This window comes from Patagioenas fasciata, chromosome 7 (assembly GCF_037038585.1).
Source record: "Patagioenas fasciata isolate bPatFas1 chromosome 7, bPatFas1.hap1, whole genome shotgun sequence".
NCBI lineage: Eukaryota > Metazoa > Chordata > Aves > Columbiformes > Columbidae > Patagioenas > Patagioenas fasciata.
Window position 1 is genome coordinate 3,987,288 of NC_092526.1, and position 18,408 is coordinate 4,005,695.

Sequence of the window (18,408 nt, forward strand, 5' to 3'; positions counted from 1 at the left end):
TAGTAGACTCGGGTATTTTGTAGCAACTTTGTTTTCTCTTGCAGGGGATGACAGAGTACAGAAGTGGCCTGAGCCCAGCCAGCCTCAATAGACCTTCAAAAAATAATTACTTTATAATTTTTATGATATTGAGTTTACTTAGTAGCTCATGAAAAAAGGAAATTCCTGTTAGAAAAGGCTGAGTTGCTGCTAAGCTGATGGAGTCACTGATGGATGCACCTCCACATCAATGGGCATTTTTCACTTCTTGAGTCCAGGTGCTTTGACCAGAGGACACATTCACAAATCAAATGGTTGCACGTGGACTTTTTTCTGGTGATAGAAGCAACAAGTTGTGCAACAGGGAAAAAAATGAACAAGAAAAAACATGTGTGGGCACAGATCTGGAAGGAGGACTCAAAATCTGGCCTAAATCTCAATATTAGTCCTTCTTCTGAGAATTAGCCTTAGTGTTCATCTGGGTTATTGTAATAAGCTGTTGGCTTCCAGTCTGCATTTTGCCCACACATATATTCAGATATAAATATTTGAAGATCTTTCCTCCTTTAAATTAATTTTTGGTTTTGTAGTAGATCAATGGTACAGGAACATAATGATCGCAGTAGAGATTGTGGAGAGAAGGGCGCTGATAACTTTGATGGTGTCTCCAGCGTTTTTTGACCGTTGAAAACATCACATTTCCATTTAATCGAATGCAACTGGGTCTGATCTCATTCCCCATTTGTGCTCATCACAAGGCTGTCACACATTTTGATACAATAAAAATATTCTTAGTATCACTGAAATTGCCAATTCAAATTATGCTGATGGTACATTAAGCCAGGAGCCTGCTCTCTATTACAGCTACTGCCATATACAAACAGAGAAACCTCCTGGTTCTGGAGCAGCAGTGACTATTTCTCCTTTATATATAACTTTGTGTATTGTAAATATATATATATATATATATATATATATAAAAAAATATACATACAAGAGTTTAATTTTTTTTTTTCCTTTTTTAAATGCTATTTAATCCGCTAAAGCACTTTGGCACAATAATGTTTTTGGTACAAATATTGACAAGTTCATTTTTCATCTAGGAGAGGACCCTGAAATATGGTTAAACAGGCAGAAGTGAGGCAGTTTGGCAGAGCTGTTTTAGAAACTCCGGTTACACTACCTGTATTTGCCTGGCGACGTGTGAGTATCCTTTGAAAAGGAAAACCTCCCCAATAACTGATGAAGTAAGTTGGTGAAAAAGATAAATACATATATATATATGTGTATATATATATCTCTCCTTGGCCTCTGCCAACCCAAACAAACTGGAATATTAATAAAAATGGAATTTTACCCTTTGTACAGAATAAGCTCAACATCCGGATCTGGACACGGCACCTACCAGCACTCCCCTAAGTCAGCAGGGATCCTTGTATTATAAAAATAGAAATCACATTTCAGGCTTGAATATGTTACACAGCAACAGTTCCTGTCGAGAGCATCTCCCGGCATCCAGCTCAATGATTTAAAAAGAGAAAACAAAAGCCTACGTAGTGCTGATTAATGGAAAGGCCTGGGTATACTGGTGGATCTGGAAAGCATCTCGTAATATTTGACAGACAAGATGTTTCTTATTCTGATGGGATTTGATCATTGTTTATGAAATTATGTGAGTGACATAGCATCACTTGAAATGCACTGTTATTTTTATACTAGCATTACAGCTGGTCTAATAATTTGGATAATAAAGTTACTTATTTTGGCAATAACTCATCAAATTTATCCAAAATTCTTATCAACATTTTCATTTTTTAATATTCCTTGTCAGAATTCTTATCAATATTTTTCCACATTTGTTTGTCTTTAAAAAAATCCTCTGGCTTAAGTTTGTATTATACTTGTAGTAATGCAAAACGAAGTAGTTGATTTATTTGAAATGGTGACATCATTTTACTCCAATCTGTAAAGGTTTACACTTTGCTTAAATGGAAGAGTCCTCACTGACTTCAACAGGAATATTTCTAGCTTAGCATGTGCCTGTTTAAACTATGTATAGCCCACCGAATTTTTATTTCCATCTCCACAAGTACTTTTACCTGTCCTTGATGTGAGCGTACCTGTGTAACCCTCATTTTTTCCATGCTCATTTTGGCCTCTTTGTCTTTTCCATCTCCACAGATAAAAAAGAGTGTGAGTCAAGGAAAATGAAAATTATTAAGGATTGTAGTGACCTATCTCAAAATTTTTGCAGAAGGGAAAACTATCAAGGTAGAACCAGCTCTCTGACACTTGGATGGGTGAGTAATCGGTTTTCAAACAGCAGATTTGCTCAGTCGTGGATCAGAACCAGCCACCCCCCCAGCAATAGCAACTGAGACTGCAAGGAAAGCTGAGGACCCACCTGAAATAGGCAGGTAAAGACCTTTCTTTTGTGAAATAATTATCAGCACAGGCAAATGAAGATACTGTGGGGATGAACAGACTGTGGCAGGCTGAACAGGATCGATTCTATCCGGGGAGTTAATTTATCATTAAGGAATAAACTGAGAAGGAATTTAGAATGTCAGTTCATGCAGTGGAGATCAAAGGAGGAGATATTTGTTTAGTCCTGTTTATACAACAATAAAATTTGGATTAATTTACAACAGTAGTTCAGTGGAGGTACCTGATCCATAGAGGGAGGGAAGGCAAAGAGGGAACCGTTGGACACATATAATTGTCTTGAAAACTGTGGATTAATATGAACAAGTTTCCTCATCCACCTTCCTTGAGCCACTGTGTTAAACCCAGCCCTTGCTTCTACCACTGTATGAAATTCTCACCAGAGCTCACTCAGAAAGAACTAGATGTAAATATATATCTCGAGCTGAAATACAGCAGAAGTTGTACAAACCCCAGCATGCTAACATCTGTCACAGCTACTTTACATTATGATTTTCAGAAACTTGTGTTAGAGCTCAGCCATCAGATTTGATTTTCCTATCACCTTGAACACCTAAAAAGATTTTGGAGGCCTGTATATATATGTAAAAGAAAATGATGTATTTAGATTTAAAGTGATATAAGTGCTGTTGGTTGAGCCCTGATCTAGCTCATACTTTCAAGCATGTGCTAAACTTCACTCATATAAACAACCCCAGAACTGACAGCAGGGCTTCAGAATGCCATTTTGTGCCTCTGAATATTGAAAAATGTGGCTGGTTTAAAAATATCCATCAGTCTTACCAGTACAGCACAATGCAAAGTATGTCAGTCCACTGACAGCGAGCCAAGCACAGGGAAAATGTATGTAGAGCATCACTTTCAGTGAGCGAAGATGACGATCAGAAGGACTAATGTAATTCATAACGTTGTTCGCATAGAAAACTATTTGTATAAGCCCTCACTTGTGTCACTGCTCTCAGTGACGATGTTTGTGACACACGTATCTCTTCCTTGGCGATGCGATAGATGCAACAGCAGGGGACAGAGCTGAAATATAGGAAGAAACTATAAGCGATACCCAAAGGTAAAGATTATGAAAACGTATTCAGCAGTTACAGTTTCTTCAGTCTATCGGCTACATAAAAGGCATTTAAAAAAGAAGCCTAAATACATATTTAACCAATTGACCAGAATGGCACTGAAGGAGTTTTAACATATTTTGAAAAATTGCCTAAATACATATTTATCCAATAGACTGGAACAGCTCCTTCAGAGTCTCTCTGGTCTCTTGGGTACGTAATACGTGTTTTTAAAAACTGCCTGGCTATATATTTACCCAATAGACCAGAACAGCTATTAAGTAAATAATACACATTATATAACTGTCGATGATTTTTTTTTTTAATTCCTTTAAAAAAAATAATATAGACAAACCAGAAAAAAATTAAATGTTAGATATTTATTATGATTATGAAAGGTCTGGAATTTGAAGTTGGTGTATGTGTGTCACATTGTAGAAAAATCTCAGATCACTAATATGGTTGTGTGTGTGTTTAAAGTACAGGGGCATTGTCAAGTACATCAGAGCCTGGGGTGCTTAATATAGAAGATAGAACAGCAGTTGGGAGTTGGAAAGGTCTGGCAGAAGAGAGGGGGGGAAAGGGAAGATATGAATCATAGATTCCCAGGAAGGATGGGTAAATCAAGCAGTTAATTTTGAGTAAGCCTAAAGATAGCACATGAAATGCTGAAAAAAAAAAAAAGAGGAAAGAGGGTTGGCATCATGGCCTCTGAAACCTGGGTATCAATACTTCAATATCCCATATGGAAAAACTGCCCAGCTGAGTACAGATTGTGCTGTCTCCTCCATACTTGCCTTAAGGAGTGTTAAGAACCAACGTTTTCTACAAGGCAAAGAATCTTAGAATGATACAGCGACCAGAATGATTTTTCATTAAATGTTCACATATGTTTTAAAGCACTGCATTAATTATAATTGATAATGTATTCTGATTTGGATTCTTTTCCCTCGTAAAATAATCCAATTCTGAAATCAGATTCATGAACACTAATTGATTTCTTTTTGATTTTAACATGCTTTGGACTGTTTTGAAATCACAGAGGAATAAATGCCTTGCTCTCACTCTGCCCTGCAACTTAGCGAAGGAAAAGCCACAAAGTCTGAGAAATGACATTCACCTTTGAAAGCAATGCTGTCTCTTTTGTATTTACTTTTTTTTTTTTCCCAAGTTTGGAAGCTCTCAGTGATGAGAAGCAAGGAAGACTTCTCATCATTTACACAGATCTCCAGGCTGGTAAAGGATTAAAAACAGGCCAAGAATCAATGGAAAGTGGTGAGTAGAAATTTTACTACCAACAGGTTTTTTTTTTTCCACAGATTAAGTTTCCATTTCTTGGCCAGGCCTCATTTTTCTGTGAAATTTCTGCCAATAGAGATTGAAAATACACCCACAGGTGTGCTGGGTTAACGCTCTCCCTGGGCTGATCCCTCCAGGTGAGAAGCTGAGTATCCTCACCTGGGTGAATCTCCCTCCTGTGCTGCTTCTACAGCTTCCATAACATTAACACAAGAGCTATTAATGGAGCAATGGTGACGAAAACATGATAGTGAAAGAGGAGCTTCAGGACACTTCACCTTTCCTTTATTTTTACTTCAGCTTTGATAGCTGAACCCATAAAAGAAGTGCAGAACAACTGCTGCTCATCAGTTCGGTATCACTGGCGATGCAGTTAGCAAGGGGCTTTTGGTCATTTTGCTATTTTATCTCATTAAACCCTTAACTATATCGGCCAAAGCTCACCTCGTCATTTATTTAATGAGCTACTGAAAATCATTAATAGCATAGCCCTAGAGAGCGTGTGGCTGCTCTCAACCAAGAACCCTCTGTCAACAGTGGACCCAAAGCCAAGAGCTCACGGGCCATGGTGACACCATGGGTGGCCAGGAATTATTATTTCATATATGCTGCTAAACAACAATCAGGTATTTTTTCAGTCTCTACCAACTTCATTCTAGGCTTTGACTCGGCAGCTGTGGGTGGAAGCATCTACATCCCATTACTATCCCTGTACCCTACAATTCCCATTTCCTCAGCTTTTCAAGAGAGAATCTGCTATGCTAGACACAGTAAATTGAAGATAGCAGTAATCAGTGAATCTATCTTATCTGTAAAGTTTAGGAAAAACATAGCTAGATAGAGTTATAAATATATCTATTTGTTAAAGTAGGGCATTACTTTTTCTGTATCATTTCCAAACTCGCTATTCACTATTTAGCAGCCTTCCTGCAAGACACAAAATCCATTGTGTAATAATTTCTAGCAGACTGCAGGAGTGTAAAAGTAGACAGTGTTTCCTTCAAAAATGGAATCATCTTTCACAGATGTAGATGTGTACTTGTTATGCCAAGATGAGACAGATGTGGCTCTATTCACTCAGGGACAGGTGCGGAGGAAGAAGAGATAAAACATTTGTAGAAAGTGTAAGCAACTGCATCGCTGTTGTTAAATAAATAAACATTCTGCCAAAAAAAAGGAAAAAAAACCACCACGTTTATTTGCTTATTTTTTCCAGAATGTTTATTTTAAGCTGCAGCTTAGCTGTGATTTATTCAGATTTATGTTCCTGTATCAATTTAAATTTATAATATGCATTCTATATATAAACATCTGTTTGTATATAATCAGGGGAAGGTGCATTTGCACACACGAAGAGCACTTATGCACGTACATACGTATGTGCACATAGATAGTACATATAAAATAGACTCCAAGGCACATACGCACAGACTAATCAGGTGAAGAGTGGGAAAATACTTTATTAATATAGTGAGGCTTTGTGTGTGCATGTGAAGAGAAGCAGATGCTGCGTGTCAAGGATTGAGCCAATTCAAGCTCTAAATTGCAAGACCGGAGCTGGTGACCGTGGAAAAGCCTAATTGCCCTTTGACCACATAGACACTCACAGGAAACCCCCATACAGAGGCTTCCATGGATGTCCTTGGAGAAAAGGTAAAAGTGGTTCGGACCATGTGAAAGAGCTTTAAACTGGATAAAAGTTGGCTCCTGAGACTGGAGCCCAGGCGTGGCTGGAGAAGGGCTGCAGAAGGTTGGGATGATGCTGGGGGGTCACCACAAGGAGGTACTGAGGCACAGAACGGGGACAAGAGGTCATTCAGGTGTTGATAGTTTTATTATATTTATTACTGCTTTGTATCTGTTGGTTTTGTTTGTTTGTTTGTTTGTTTTTCATTTTCTTTGTTAGTCTTAAGTGCAAGCTCCCTGCAAATTTGCACAGAAAGGCTCAAATTGGATAAACCTGGCAGCACTGTGACTTGTTGGGTTGGAGAAGGTGGGAATGCAAAAGCATAGTGAAGGAGTAATAGGCAGATCACAACAGCAGCTTGTCCTCTGACCACAAGAAATCACCATGCATGGGGGTGTAGACACCAAAAAATCTATCATATTTCCCTTGGAGACTACTGCATTTTTGTCATCCATAGACTTGGGAGCCATCAGTGAGAATTTTGTGATGAAAGGAGGAACATATTTTGTCATCTGGTGAAGATATAGTTCTCCTGGTAGCTACTGTAGACTTGGGAGGCTGGGGCCAAGTTTCCTGGTCCATGAAGAGAATTCATAATAGTCATAAACTGTGGAAAAAAACAAAAAAGGCCAAGGGAGGCTTTATCCTGCAAGAGAAGACAGCTCACCCTGTCCTGACCTCCTTTCCCCCAGAGCACAGACCTGCTGCTCGCTGGCCAACTCCTCCTTGCCAGGAAGGTCCCTCTGGGCCACCGATTATTTTTTTGTATTCACCAGATTTCAGGCGCTTTGCGTGAGGTCATGGAGCAGGCGGAGACCATGCGGAGGGAGCCTGGAGATGTTTATCCTGGGCTTTTCGTTGTGTCACTTTGGTAGAGCCCATGTGGTCCCTGCAAAATTGTTCTTCAACGGAGAGTCCTCAGGTCCCTCTGCTAGGGCTTGCTGAGGTCCATATTGCTGATTTGGTGCCTAATTTGGTGCTCTTTTGCAAGCAGGTTATTAAAGAGGGGGGTTCCAGAGTGCCAAGCATCATTCCTCCCAAAGGCAGAAAGTGAGGATAAGTAAGTGCAGACAAGAGGAGAGGCAATAACACAAAGCCTGGATGAAGCTGGATTATTTTTCTCTGAAATATTTAAGTGAGTTGAGAGGGGAGGGAGGAGAGCGGGGATGACAGCGATGGAAGGAGGAGTGAGGATCCACAGCTGTGAGGAGGATGGGGAAGAGGAGGGGGAGGAGAGGCAGGGAGGGAGAGAGAGAGATGATGTGATTTAAAAAAATTAATCACAGCTCCAGAGCGGGAATCAGAGTGGGAATCGGCAGCTGGGAGAGGGAAAGAAAATGGAAAAGATTATTTTCCATTCGAAATACATTTCTTCAGTCATAACTGCATGGAAGTGGGAGTTTGCAGCTGGGCACAGCAGAGTGGTCCCTGGTTAGAGGAGGAAGGTTTTACCCAAAATGAGCTGTGCCCTCAGCTGGGGCTCCACAAAGAGGTGGGGAGACTCTGTGGCCAAAATACAGTGTCATTGCTCAGGGCTGTCAGCGTGAAACACGCCGGGGTCCTGCTTCTCTGCAGCTCAGCTACACAAGTGCTTCATTTCTGGGTCAGGACTTGGAGCCAGTGACATATCTGAAAGGAAAGTCAAGTGACTTTTATATTTCTACAAGCTTGTCAGCTTAAAGGTTTCTGTTATTATTATTATTATTATGATTATTATTAATTTCCTCTGATTCTAAAGGGTGGGATGAGAAAAAAACCATCAAGTTTGCTAACCATATGAAGGTTGGTTTGGTCGTGGTTTATTTTTTTTGTTGTTTTGTTGGGTTTGGCTTAGGTTTTTTTTGTTGTTGTTTTGGTTTTTTAATTTGTTTGAGTTTTGTTTTTTTTTTTTAATCATTTTTATAGCTTGACCAGTGCATCCAGCTGAACAAAAATATTTCACTTTGTAGGCTGAATATTCAAAGATTTCACTCATTTAAGTCCAAATGTTAGATGCTACTTCATTCGAATGCCAGGAACCATACAAAATAATCCACTTGCCAGAAACATAATATTAATTCTCTGGAAGTCCTGAGGAGCAATGGGTGTAAACTGTTGGGTGAGACTCAGTGAAATTTCTCTTTTTACAGATGTCCAGCATCTCAAATACGGGATTTACCATGTGTGTCAATAGGAGGAAGAAAAAGTAGACCCTGGTTTTGCTCCCCATTGTAAAGTGTAAAGTAAGTCGCAACAATATTGTTACTTCCTTGACATTTATTTTTTCTACACCCAAGCACTGATTTGCTCCTTATTTAAGCAACATTTTCTTGATAAATTAAAAAAGCAGCAATAGCCATTACTGCAGGCTATATACAGCCTCTAATATCACTTAAACATATTACAGAATATAATATCTGGTACTTAACAACTAACTTGCATATGAAAGCTCACATAATGTCTCATAAAACCCTTAAAATGGCTTCAGTTTAAGAGTCTCTTTAAAAAAAAAGAGAAAACCTTCAGGGAATATTGTAAATGAAGTAGCACTCCAGCCTTAGACAAAAAAATTCACACACTTGCAGAAATTTTTAATATAAATTGAACACATTAAAAATTAATTTTGCATGACCATTTTGCATTGCAGTGCCAATGCATAGTTAAGATAAGGCCTTAACTCTTCTTTGTTTAAAGTAACATGGAAACATCTCTCTCTCGCCATTATCTGTACATAATTATCTATTTCATTAATCAGAAATTTGAACCCCATCCTCTTATAATGACAGCCTCGGCTGGAGGTGAATGAAACCCTACCTGTGTCACTAAGGAAACTTGCTATAAACTTTTAGAAAACTCATTAAAGAAAGGTGTGGCCTTACAATTAGCTACAGTTCTGCAGGGCGGAATATACGTTTGTATCATCTGCTCGTCAGGGAGAAGTTGGTTTGCTGGGAAAATAGATGACTGGCTCGTAACGATGGAGATGTGTCCAAACCTCTCTGGTGTCACCACATCTCAACAGGCGACAAAGTTTTCCGTAGTTGGGCTTTCTTATAAGATGCTCAACAGATTTTCTTCTTTTAATATCCAAAATGTATGAAATTTTATTTCTTTATTGTATTATTTACTTGTAGTACTTAAATCAGGTTTCTAAGCCCATTCTGAAAGCCTGTTTGAGTCTTATTAAACACTTCAGTGAAGACATTCTCTTACGTCAAGAATCAGGGAACCTTATAGTTCATTATCTGCATTAAAAGATGTTCCAAAAGCAAAATAATTTGCAATGTGATATTCATCCCTCCTATGACGTTTTGATCGCTATAATCCTGTTTATACTTTTCTTTGTAAGTTCAAATACAGCGTTTAGTTTGAATCAAAAAATGCCATCTCCATTCCAAAGTGTCTCAAAAAAATCTTTGTGGCTTCTAAAATGTCTAAATGTTCTAAATGGCTGGACTTTGAAAAAAAAATTGTCTCTTGGCTCCGTAATCACATGGAACTGGAAGAGGCAAAGCTGACGAGAACGGTAGCTAGAGAAGAAAGTAACATCTTTGATATGTGGAGCTAAATGTTACAACATTTAACAAGGATTTTAATTGAGAAAAGACTTTGGTCTTCCACCAGAATCCAAAGAGGCAGCCAAGCTGTGTTGCATCTCTTGTACTTCTCCCTTACAAATGAAGAATGTGCAATGATGTTGCGTAGTTTTTGTGTCATGCTTGATTTTGTTTCTTTTTTTTTCCAGGGTTTGGGTTTGCTGGTGGGGTTTTTTTGACTTTTGAAAAATACCCAGAAACTTCTAAAGATCCTTCTGGAAACTCATGGACCTGCACAGAAGATGCTGCTGAATGTACCTTCAGAGGAACATGCGCGGGAAAATGAACAGGAGCGCTTCCTCCTGCCTCTCCCCATCACATCTTTAATCTCTTTATGTGGTTTCTGCCTGTGGCTTTCTGAGGATGCCTCAACACCTCCAGCTGCAGCCCATAAAAGAGAACCTGCAAGGTAGGCTGGTAAGGCTGGTAAGCCATCCTCACCACACGTGCGGCAAGAGGTTTAAAATAAGTTTTGTTACTTTGGTGAACCCTTAGCTTTGAGTCCAAGAACGACTTAAGGAAGAAAACAACTGCTTTTGTGCTTAAGGCAGTGCAGTGTGGGCACTTGGAGACTTCAGCACATGGGGACAAACGGAGGGTGCTTGGTGCTCACCTCCCGCACCCCCACTCGCACCTGCTGGGCTGTGCATGGGGTGACACATGGGAGTCAGTGTCACTCTCTCGGAGTGACAGAAGAGATTCGTTTGGGAAGAAAGGAAAAAATAGAGGTAAAATATTGAAACCATTTCTCAAAAAAATAATGTGCCTATTTTCAGGTGTTGTTTTTGGCAATGAAGCGTTGTCTTCACACTCAAACAGTTCTTAGCCTCTGCTGTGCTCTCTGCATCGCTAGTCAAATTTTCTGCTTGGAAACTAGACTTTTTAGAATTTTTTTTCATTTGCCCAAAGGCTTTACTTTCTCCACTAAATCCACGGCTGATCTCTCCAACCTAGCAAAGATACCCATCTTCTCACAGAGCTGGCTGCAGGTTTGATGTGTATGTTAGAGAGTTCAGCCTGAAAACTGTTGTGTTGTTCTTTATGGGATACATTCTTTCTTCCTTTCTCCCACAAAGCTGTGAGAGAATAAAAAGAAATCACCTTTCATTGCAAGTCAATTTGTGGGACGTAATGGCACAATTTAGAAAAGAATATTGCAGACAGTAAGACCACTTGGATTAGAAGTCTTGAATCAGTTTGTAGGGCTATATATTTCCATAGTATTGTGTTTCGTTGTGTGGGGAATTTAATAAGAGATGTAAATCTACCAACAGCAATGATATCACCATAAAATAGAAAAGATTCATGTATTATAAATGGGTATGATAAATAAATTATTTATATTAATGTATATCTGGTTTTGTGTGTGTGTGTACATGAGCACAACTTCGCTTTTCTTTTTGAAATAATTAGTGGGAAAGTCTTCTATTGTGCATTGCCCTGTGACCTGTGCAAGAGCTTTAATGACATTTCATGCAAAGAAAGAGCTGAAGGTAGCGCTTGCTCTGTGCTGAACTGGAGCAGCTCAGACTCATTAAGGTGGGGAACATCACAAGCCACGTACTGAAAGCTCAGGGGCTTTCTGGAAGTGCCAAGGCAGCCCTGAGAGCACTGAGCAAGGGGTTGCACGGGCTGTTCCACTGTTCAAAATGTTTCTGCAGGTGAATCTGAATTACATCACTCTGCCACAGTGACAACCTTACTGTGATGGCTTCTTTTCCCAGCTCTGACTGACAACACACCTCAATGTGTCAGCTTCTCCAGGAGCACCCGTGCTGCTCATTAGCGCTAAGGCTGATGAACTATCCGGTAGGTGCTTACGGCTATAGATTTCTCCTCCGTAACCTGTGTCATTTAAAGATAGCCGGCTACACAACCTCCTATTTTTAAGCCGGGTGGGACACTTCTAAATTAAGGCATGAGTAAAACAAAATTGTAGGAGAATGCCAGAACATTAGAGAAAAATCCTGTATGACTTCAGTTATGTTATTAACTTTTCCACTTTTGCTGCAGAAGTTGTTTCTGTCAATATTTTACTTTAACGGTGCTGAACGGGAGGAAGGAGCAGGGTCCAAGCAGATGGCTGTCAGCAAACTGATGACGGCAGTTGAGAATTAGTGTCCAAATACAGTATTTAAAACTTGCTACAGTACATAGTTTCCTGCATATGCATGCCAAAATAAATCTGGTTTGGAGAACCTTTCAAGATCTTTATTTTATTTTTATTTGGAGCTTATTCTATTAAGAATAACTAAACAGACAGTGTATCTTATCTTAGGGGGGAGGGTGGATCTATGGAAAAGCAGCTACAAAACTAGATGAACCAGAACGACCTTTCTAACCTTTATTCACTCCGGCTATTGACTTTCTGAACATCGCTGAGTATCAGGATGAATGATAACCGAGCTGTAACATTAATTTGTACCCTTTGTTTTTTCCACTACCCATTCCCTATGCACACACACCGTAAAAATCCTTCCTTCTCATGGCAGTTGACCCTCTGAAAGAGCTGGGTTCCATCACCCAGGGAATATCTGACATCAAACTTCCAGAGTACCCAGCAAAAGAAGTTCAGACACCTGAACCAGATATATTTTTAGCGGATGAGAGCGGCAGCAGGTAGTGGCTATTTCATTACGCACACGTCTTTTGGTCCAAGTGTGACTAATATGTTGGTTTAGATACCTGGCTGCAGCAGGGTCACCACAGGGTCAGGCTGTCTCTTCTGCAGTGAATTAGAGGCTTACATTCATTATCTTCCAATACCTCATTAAAACAGCTTTAATGTGGTGAACATTTGATGGTAGACAAAAGCTTTAATCTTGTGAATATCAAACACACCTGTGTTACATTTCCTCTCGCGAGCAGTTAGCAGAAACAGGTTAACAAGCTATTTTAACTCCTTAATCTGCTGAATTTGTGTGGAAACCAGACTTTCACCGGTCACCTGAGTATGAACTCAAAAAAAATTCTACATGCACCCCTAATTTATCAAGCTCTTTTTTCAGACTCTGACTGCTCTAGACACTTTTAATCATCTGTTTAATTTTGCACCTTTTTTTTTTTTGTCCTGATATATTATATGCAGGTTATACTTAAGTCCCAGATTTGCCCTATTTTTCTTCCTCATCTGACCTAGATTCAAATTTACACACTGTGAAATAGCTAATAAATCCCCATTAAGGTTGTAAAAGGTGAAGGTTCAACCAATGTGCAAGTCATCAAGTTCTAATGTAAAACTGAATGAGCCTTGATATTAGAAGCAGTCTCAAAAAGTGAGGCTGGAAGGCTCTACAGGTTTCCAGCCTTTTTATGGCAGGCTAGGCTTAAAGTACCTAATCCGAGACAACACTGTTAAGCCTTACAACAACAGTGAAAACAACAGGCCTTAACAACAGTAAGAAAAAACATACTGCCTCCTCCAAAAATGAAATGTCAGTGGCTTTCACTTTGCGCCCATAAGCCTGACACCAAGACACGCTTTAAGCTCCACGTGTTCTGCATATTTTACTGCAAGTAAATACAGCTCAAGAAATATTTTCCAATAAATCTTACGACCTCTAAATACAAACGTTCGATTTAAGCCCGTGTAAAATACGTTTCTTTTGCGTATCTTTCCGTGTCAGTGTTGCCCTTCTGAAACGGGGCATTTTTTTGCTTCACTATTGAAGGCTTGGAAAAGTGGTTTGTCAGCCCAGCTTGAGAGTGCTGCTTTTTCTTTCACTAGCCATAGAAAGTATTACAATGATTTACAGAGACACGCCAAAAGTAAATTATGTTGTAAACGCCTGTCCCTTGGGTCGACAAAGAATCACAGGGAAAAAATGCAAAAAGTTTGAAATTCCCAACAGCAAAGGTTGACAGGAAAATATGGTGTTGTTTTTCTATGAGTAAAAGTAACTTTTATGTTGTGTTTTCCCATGAGAAATTATAAACTTTCAAAGGAATTTTAGTCTCTTGTATGCACACATAAGAGCAATTTATCTGGTACTGCCCCAGTGAAAACACTGTTAAGACTTTAAAGCTGTTAGAACTATGGCTGAACTTCATCTAGGCTGCTACTACTTATTTGTTCTTGCTGCCTCTTCTTGTCAAAACATTTACTCAGACTTCGAAGAGTTGCAAGTTGGCAACGTGTTAATAATATTAGAATGCATTTGTGTCGGCCATGTGGCTGCAATATTTGAGTAAATTCATCACTTATTTAATGAATAATGAATTCACAAGAGTAGCTATGGAGACGTAGAACCATATGTAGTAAATTAAATGGGAACTTGTCAACGTACAGTAAGAGTGAATGTCACCAAAGTAGTTGTGTCTGTTTTATAGCAGTGGTGATGCACTTACATTGAAGTTGGTACGTATATATTTCTTACTAGGTATAGTATAGCCACATATTTCACACCTTAAGTTGTAAGAGTGTTTTCTAACAGGTGTGGTAATAAAATGAGAATTTACACAAGTTTCTCTTCAGTTTATGCAGGAAAGGTGGAAGAATCTCAAAATAGTCAGTCTGTAAATTACCTAACAATGTTTTTGAAAAGAAAGAGAACTGCAGTGTTTTGTTTTGTTTTGTTTGTGGGTTTGTTTTGTTTTGTTGTTTGATGGGAAAATGTCCCCAATGAAAGTGGGCTGGGTGTTACTCACTCAGCTCATTTCTCAGCTGCCCTAGCATATAATGGAAACTCCAGATATCAAGGATGTCTTCCAAGACAATTAACAGAGAAAATTGGTACTTAAGAATAACAGCAAATATGCAATAAGCTAATTAACAGGGAATTCTGAAAAGAGGGTGGTGCATGAGTTCCGAAAACTAATTTCATCTGTCTGGCTTCAGAGCTACAAGCAATCTTTTGAACATCATAGCAGGACTGGACTTGCTAATAAAAGAACATCATTCTGGTGGCCCCAATGCCCAGTGGTTAGAAACACAGCTAAAAGGTGGTGCCTTCAATTCAGGTGGGAGACTTAAATTCACATCAGTTATAGTGGTCAGGCAGGTAAGGACGGATTTCAGTATCAACATTAGCAAGCATATGGTATTTGATTAAGCATCTGAGTAAAGAACTTTAATTTACCTGAAAAACATGTATGGTGCTGTCCTGTTGGCAAAGGAATTTGGGATCTTCCTGTGAAAGCTTCAGCTGCTCCAGGGATTTCACGTTTTTGTGCTTAGGTGCTGTGTTTAAATATAGATAATCCCATCGACCATCTAGTGGAAATTCCTTTATGAGTACTAATAGACAATGGATAAGAATAAATAACATCATTATACTATGCACATGAAAAAAACCCTGTACCTTTGATAGTCAAAAGGCAGAAAAGGAGATAAACTTCAGGGAAAAAAACCCCAACAAACAACATAACAACAAAAAAACAAAACACACAAACAAAAAGCAGAGCTCATAATGATTGCAATCATCTTTAAATGTGTTAGAAGACCACACGCAATGGTTTCTGCTTGAGACATCTCCTGAGGTTTCAGAAATCTTAAATACTCTAAGACACATAAGGTCAGAGACAGTTCCAGTCTTGTCGTTTCAGGCATAAGACTCGTTGTTCCAGCAAGCTTCTCTTGAAGAACTCACTTCTATCACCAAGTCTAATGACAAGCTACTATCACTATGATAGTATTTACTGACTGCCTCTCTACACTGAGTAACTCAGAGCCTATCTTCATGAAGACATAAGTAAGTCAATTGACTCGTTTTGAGAACTTTGCTCTTGGGATCTTCCTAATATTCATTACAATGAAATTTCTAGGTTCTGTGTCACACCTACAAAACTTTCCTTGTATTTTTTTCAGCTGTTGAGTTGTGTTATATCTCGTTGTGTCACGTCATGTTGAATACCATTGTTGCCTTCAGATATGATGGGATGGAGCACGACTTAATGTCTTTTGAATGATGTGACACAATGTGACATATGTCATAAAATCATTGTCAACCATCAAAAAAAAAGTGACAGATCAAATTCAGACAAAGCTTACCATATACTTTTAATGGCTACCCAATCAACTAAAACCAAATATTCCAAATTGTGAGCCAAATGTGTGGGAGTGTGACTCATTTTTGGTCGGTTCGTACATGCCTAACTTCGTCTTTTACATTTCTTCCACATATCTTCACACTGTATTATCCTTTTGGTGGGGAGGAAACTAGTTCATTTATATTATTCAATCAGCACATTCATCAGTCCATTATTTCTAAATATGTTCTTCTACTCCTTTTCATGAATCTTCCCCATTTACCTTCTCTTTCTGGGTGCATTTAAGTTGTTATCATGTTATGAAAGTAACAAGGTACAGAAAAGGCTGAATTTGTCATCTTGCAATGTTGTACAACAAACCAAACTATCAAGAACAAGGAAATAATTTTCTGTAATTCTTTATCTGAAGAATACACTATCTATTAAAAATTATCATCCACTTTTGTTTCCACTCTACATATCTGCTCGTTAAACATTTCTAATAAGGAATATAAGATAGATAGGAGGGAGAAAATAAGGAATACTTTTACCTTGTAAATGAATTGCTGCATCTTCTGACTAAACCAACATCAGTGCAGGATGCTTTCCAAACAGCTTTCCAAGACTGGAGTTGGGTCAACTGGCAACATTCAGTACATGGTACCATAGCATTAACCATTGCGCTGTTTGTAGAATCAAAACCTGAAGCCATTTCCAAAGGGGAAAGGCAGCATCACTCAGCGAAGGGACATGAAAGATGATGTGGGGAGCACTCAACTGTCGTGATCACATAAGGGAACCCTGAAATGTCATAAAAAAATCCCACTCTGATCTCTTGTCACTACTGTTGGTTGTATGGAAAATTAACACATTTAATTAACTGCCTGACCAAAGCAGCTGTTACCTTATATAAAAACTTGAACATTGATGCCCAGCATATCCCACTTGGTGTTTGAGTGTGCCAGTGGCATAAGAATGATGATAGTTTTGTACCAAATGGCACAGCATGACTCCTCTTGCAACACGCTCAAGTCAAGATCTTCCTTAAATTCTTCATGGGGCATAATGATGTTCCAGCCCAAATTGCTTAATAATGTTGTTATTCAGGGCAGCCAACAAGATACACCATACACAGGAAAACGCATCCTGGCCAAACCAACTCCTTTTGTCTGCTTTTGTTCCTGACATCTGAAAGCGTTCCTGCTTCCATGACTGTGGGTACATTTGGCATGAAATTTCCATCAGAATACTACAAGTACTATTTTATTTATATGCCATTTCTATCATTTATGGCAGATGGTTACTCGCCTTAAATTTTTAAAAAATATCTTGGCTGCAGAATTGCAAATTAAAACTATCCAAGTCAGAGGCAACTCTAAGTTCAGTTATTTTTAACAAAGTTGGTTGAATTATTCTTTTTGGAGTGCTCATTCTGTGCATGCAAGTTTGCATGCATGCAAGCATCTATATTTTTATGTATTAATAGTTTTCTGATGCTTGGAAATAGTTTTCTCCTATATATTTGCACATACATATATATGTAGCTATATTTACACATTTAAAAGGTAAACATTTTCTACATCACTGAAATATCTACAAATTAAGATATTATTGAGGATCATATCTTGCACATAGCTGAATAAATTCTACATGCACGTCAAGTTATAAATCAAGACTTGGAATACAGCATCCTCTAGACATGGCAAATTATCTTTCTTGATATTTTTACTACTAATTATCTTTCCATTCCCTTTTTTATGCTGTTATAACCTCAAATGCGCTGCATCTACAGAGTGCACACTCTGCACAGAAGAGGACAGTTTTTCAGCCAGTACAAACTGGCACAGCCCCATTGATTTCAGCAGAAATATTCAGGCTTAATGTGTGGCCATTAAACAATATCTAACTTGCATACAGTATTTTCTTCCATAGGTTTCAAATCATTGCGAGAGAAATAGACCCCAATCCTGCAAACACTTATGTGTGTGTAACTACACATATGGGAATAATCCCATTAAATCAATGGGATTACTCGTGTGCATAAAGTTAAGCATGTGTGTAAGTGCTTACTGGAGCTGGGCCTGAGGGAGAAGACGGGATTTTTAAACCATTTGTACAGTGGGTGTGAATGTTCATACTCCAGTTTTGTGGCTCTAAATACTCCTTTCAAAGTCAAATGTTATTTGTGAAGGAGGAATTTGCCCTCTTTTCCATCGAGTCAGGACATTTTAAGAAGCTATAAACAACCTATTGTCTAGCACAAGAACCACTTTTAAGGAGGTCTCCATAAAGCTGAGTAAACAAGTTACAGCGTATAAATTACCTGACAGTTTCGGTGCGTTCTTTGCCTGCAAGGTCTTCTCACATATCCTTTTAAATTCAAAAATTCCTATAA

At 38.7% G+C, this 18,408-nt stretch overlaps 1 long non-coding RNA gene across 5 annotated transcripts in view; it reads left to right on the top strand.

The window, feature by feature from the left end:
* The window catches only part of LOC136103445 (uncharacterized), a 38,352-nt gene extending 26,858 nt beyond the window's left edge, over positions 1 to 11,494 (top strand). Inside the window, exons 2-7 of one of the 5 annotated variants that reach the window (XR_011739919.1) lie at positions 1,083 to 1,226; positions 2,161 to 3,490; positions 4,657 to 4,760; positions 6,281 to 6,437; positions 8,601 to 8,693; positions 10,196 to 11,494. This is a non-coding gene — a long non-coding RNA (uncharacterized lncRNA). Of the gene's footprint in view, positions 1 to 1,082; positions 1,227 to 2,160; positions 3,491 to 4,656; positions 6,438 to 8,600; positions 8,694 to 10,195 lie in introns of all 5 variants that reach the window. The other 4 variants (XR_011739918.1, XR_011739922.1, XR_011739921.1 and 1 more) reach the window with 4 other exon arrangements.
* Positions 11,495 to 18,408: the final 6,914 nt, after the last annotated feature.